Here is a 4,664-nt window from a genome sequence, read left to right on the forward strand (position 1 = left end):
TCTCTCTCTCTCTCTCTCTCTCTCTCTCTCTCTCTCTCTCTCTCTCCTATCTCTACCCATCTGCTGTACCTGGCTTTGCCTCTGGGTACTGGGTGTCCAAATGCAGGTCTACATGCTTTCATAGCAACCACTTTACCAACGGGGTTATCTGCCCTGCTCCACATATCCCTCCTAAATCTGTGCCCCATTTCCCCACTATCTTCTACTCCAGCTCAAACTCCTTTATCTTCTCCTTCAGTGCAGACCCAAAGTGACCTTTTTAATAACCATATCTAGTTCTCCAACAGTCTTAAAACCATCCCATGAATTTTGAGACAAACGTGTATACTAGAGAGAATCCAATCTTCTATATCTTAAAGGAGAGAGAAGACAGGAGAAACTATTAGAAAATAAGGAAGAAGGTGTGTTAGGCTCACAGAGAGTCATAGTAAATATGCCTGTCCTCAAATATCACAGCATCTGTTGTTGAGAAACACCCAGTTCACAAGATAAAGAGCTCTTAAATATGATCGAGGTGACAAACGGCCCGATAAATAGTGATGTTTCTGTGGCTGCCCTTGTTCTTACCCATCCCAAATCATGCCCTGCAGGACATTTATTTCAAGGCCAGAGAAAGCAAGGAGCCATCCTTGTGTTTTGTTCCTGGGATGCTGTGCAGGATCTTAGCCCTACCTCTGTTGTATTTGGGTAAGTAACACAAATGGGAGACCTGGGGCAATGGAAGAGGAAGGGGAAGGAATAACTGTTTGCTGTGAGCTACAGCTAAGTTACAGGCCACATTGCTATTACCGAAGACCGTATGACTCTGTATCTGTATGACCTCCCCCAGGAGACCATTTGTATTCACTGTGTATGGAGATGGCAAACACTTCAGGGAATTGATTCACTAGAGTTTGTTTGGGAACCCAGTGTCTTGATTGGGATTGCTTACAGGAGACAGGTGATGTGGAGACATGCTGTATCACTGAAAAGCACATCTGTCCCCATACTCCAAGCATGGTGGCTACTCACGAAGGCTTCAATCCTGGATCTCTTTGCACAGTTTGTAGACATCTCCACTGAAGAGGCTCCTGTCTCCCAGAAATCCCTATTGTCTGTATAACCTCACAGAAGGACCTCATAAATCCTGAAAATGTAATGACGTTCCTAAGCCCTCCTTCTTTCTCCAATTAATTACTTTAATTGTTTCATCTGGAGGAAGCAGCTACACAAAAGTAATTTTCCTTTAATTCCTACTTCACTGCAACATTGGTACCGTTGAACCTAGTTTTTTCAGTCACTCAGGAATGATGCAGGGTGGTGAGGTAATAAAATATAGTCCTTACTAACAAGGACAATGACAAAGCCAAAAGCTGGGTTGGGTTGGGTGGTACTGACTGAAAGAATTCTATTGCAGTGGGCAGGGGTTGCTGCAGAGACGTGCAGCTAGTCAAAGTGTGGAGAATAAGACACCGTGAACAATGAGCTGTGGTGGTTGCACACCTTTGATCCCAGCACTTGGGGAAACAGGCAGGTGGATCTCTGTGAGTATGAGGCCAGCCTGGTCTACACAAAGAGTTCCAGGATATCCAGAGTTATACAGAGAAACCCTGTCAGAGAGGTGGGAGAGGGAAGACGTAAGGAAGGGACAGAGAGAGAAAGAGAGGGATAGACTGTACCCCTGGAACTGGACGGTTTAGCACTTAAGAATATGCTCTTGCAGGGGATGTGGGTTCAGTTCCCAGAACCCATGACAGGTGGCTTACAACCACCCATGACTCCAGCTCCAGGACACTGAACACTTCTGGCAGCTCTCAGTAACCAAACACGTGTGCACATACATACATACACATGGTTAAAAATAATAAGTCTTGAAAAAAGTAAATTTTCATTAAAAGGAAGAGACTGAGTATTCTGCTGGAGAGGGAACTTCAATATCAACTTTTCGACCCTGGCCCTAAGGTTCAGCGAACATTGTAGAAAAAGGGGCAGAAGGACTGCAAGAGACAGAGGATGGAGGAGAGTGCTAAGAGATGCTGTCTTCTAGACAAGACGTGGCTGCTGCCTTCATGAACTCATAGTAGGTGTGGGTACCCGCACGAGACCAAGCCAGTCACAGATCTAAACAAGGACGGTGGAGGAGCTACTGAGGTCATATCTCTAACTGAGGAGCAAGCGACAGTTGATGGTTGCTTGAGGAGTCTCTTTTCTTTGTGAGGTGGCTACTGGTAGGCTGTCCATGCTGCACTGAATGACCTCACCCCATATAAATATGGGCAGCAAAAACTGGACTCAGCGACTTAAAATAATACACAGGCAGACTTGAAGTTGGGAGGGAGGAGGTATTGGGTGTGTCCTGGAGGGGAACTGGTGCAGGGCTTGGGGTGGATATGATCAAGCTACATTGTATACAAGTATGAAATTTTATGGAATAAATAAAATAATATTTTTTAAAAAGACAATTTAATGGAATTGGGTTGGAAGATGTGGATCAGTTAATAAGGCATTTGCCTAACATTCTCAAAACCCAGGTTTGGTTCCCTGAATCACATAAAGCTGTGTGGTGGTGCATGTCATAATCTCAGTACCTGGGGAGTGGCTATAATCAGTTTGAGGCCAATCTAGGCTAGAGATTTTGTTATTGGGAGCTTCTCTCCCATCCCCCAGTTCCTGAATAACCACTCAGAAGTTTAATATTAATTAGAAAATGTTTGGCCTATTAACTCAGGCTTACTATTAACTAGCTCTTACAACATAAATGAATCCATTTCTATTATTGTATATTTTACCATGAGGCTTGTGACTTGTTACTTTACATCTAGCTGTTGATGTCTCCCAAACTCTGCCTTCTTTTTCACTTTATCTTTATTTGGATTTCCTAGCTATAATGAAGCTTTTTTTGTAATCAATGGCAATAAAACATATTTACAGCATACAAAGGGAGATCCCACATTATCTCTCCCTTCCTGTCTAATTAAAAAGGAAGGTTTTAACGTAGTAAAATTACATATAACAAAACAGGAATCAAGCAAGAATTACAGTTAAATATTTAATCTATTTGTATTTGGCAAAATTAAAGAAAATACTCTATTATCTATCTTATCTTTGTGACTTTAAAGTTTTATATCTAATTTATCTTTTGTCATAACTATGGAAAACTGTCTAGTCAGCTCCATCAGAGACCACAGAAGGATATAATATTACCTGAGTAACCAGGAAGTCTATTGCAACTTCCAAAACTCTAGAAATGACAGAGATATGTAGCCTGGACAGTCAAGTCACCCAAAGTTCTTATGTAGCATTGGGGCATCCATCTTCAGCCTACAGACCTAGAGTGTCTGGCAGATTTCTCAGTGAAGCAGGAAATTTGAAGGGTTGTCCTGCCTATTTTAGCAAAATTTGTCAGCCTGCAAATTTTTCTCCTGTGTTTTACAGAATGTCTGGCAGAGCCTTGCATGAAACAGGAACCCTGAAGGACTGTCTCATGTAAACGGAGACTGCTCTTTCATTCCCAGCTGCCCAGACCCAAATAATCACACAGAAACTATATTAATTACAACACTGTTTGGCCAACGGCTTAGGTATCTTTCCAACTAGCTCTTATATCTTAAATTAGCCCATTTCTTTTAATCTATGTATTGTCATGAGGCTGTGGCTTACCATCAAGGTTCCAGCCTGGCATCTTTCTCCTTGAACAGCTCCATGGTATCTCCTTGATTCTGCCTACTCTCTCTCTCTCTCTCTCTCTCTCTCTCTCTCTCTCTCTCTCTCTCGCAGCCTGGCTATATTCTGCCCTGTAATAGGCCAAAGCAGTTTTATTCACTGGCTAATAAAAGCAACACATATACAGAAGGACATCCTACATCATTCCCCCTTTTGTCTAAATAAAAAAAAAAGGTTTTAACTTTATCATAGTAAAATTACATATAACAAAACAGTTATCAAGAAAAAATTATAGTTACAACATTTCTTTGTGAGTCTAAGCTTTTATATCTAATTTATCTTTTATCATAACTAAGGAAAACTATATAACTATCTGTCTTCAACTCTTTAAAGACACCAGAAGGATATAATACAGAAAGTACATTGTAAGCAATTTCCAAACCTCTAGATTTGACAGAGACATCTTCCTGCCTGGACAGTCACCCAAAGTTCTTCTGTAACATTGAGGCACCCATCCTCAGCCTACAGGCCCATAGTATCTGGCAGACTTTTCCATGAATCAGGAAATTTGAAGATTCTGCCTTGTAATGGCTAAGTAGCTTTCTTCTGTGTCCTGCAGAATGCCAAGCAGCCCAGGCAAGTTTCTTGCCCAAATGTCTAGCCTTGCCACATTGAAAGCAAACTACATGAGGGGCTTCTTCAGTGCCCATCCTCCTCTTGAAGTATTGGTGCTGCCAGGACCAGATGTCTCTCACTGTTGAGAAAAGTGTATGTTTTTATAACATTTTAAAAGCCATATTTTGTAGGTCTTTGAAGTGTTTGAAGATTACCTATACATCTGAAACATATCTCTGCATATCCAGAAAACCTAACATTGTGTTTGACTATTATAGATGACTATTAATTTGTATTTTTAACTGTACGTTACATTTTAAAATGAGCTGCATAAACATAACACCAATAACAAGAGTAGAAATATATATATATATATATATATATATATATATATATATATATATATA

The sequence above is a fragment of the Microtus ochrogaster genome, unplaced genomic scaffold, assembly GCF_000317375.1.
Source record: "Microtus ochrogaster isolate Prairie Vole_2 unplaced genomic scaffold, MicOch1.0 UNK14, whole genome shotgun sequence".
Classification (NCBI taxonomy): Eukaryota; Metazoa; Chordata; class Mammalia; order Rodentia; family Cricetidae; genus Microtus; species Microtus ochrogaster.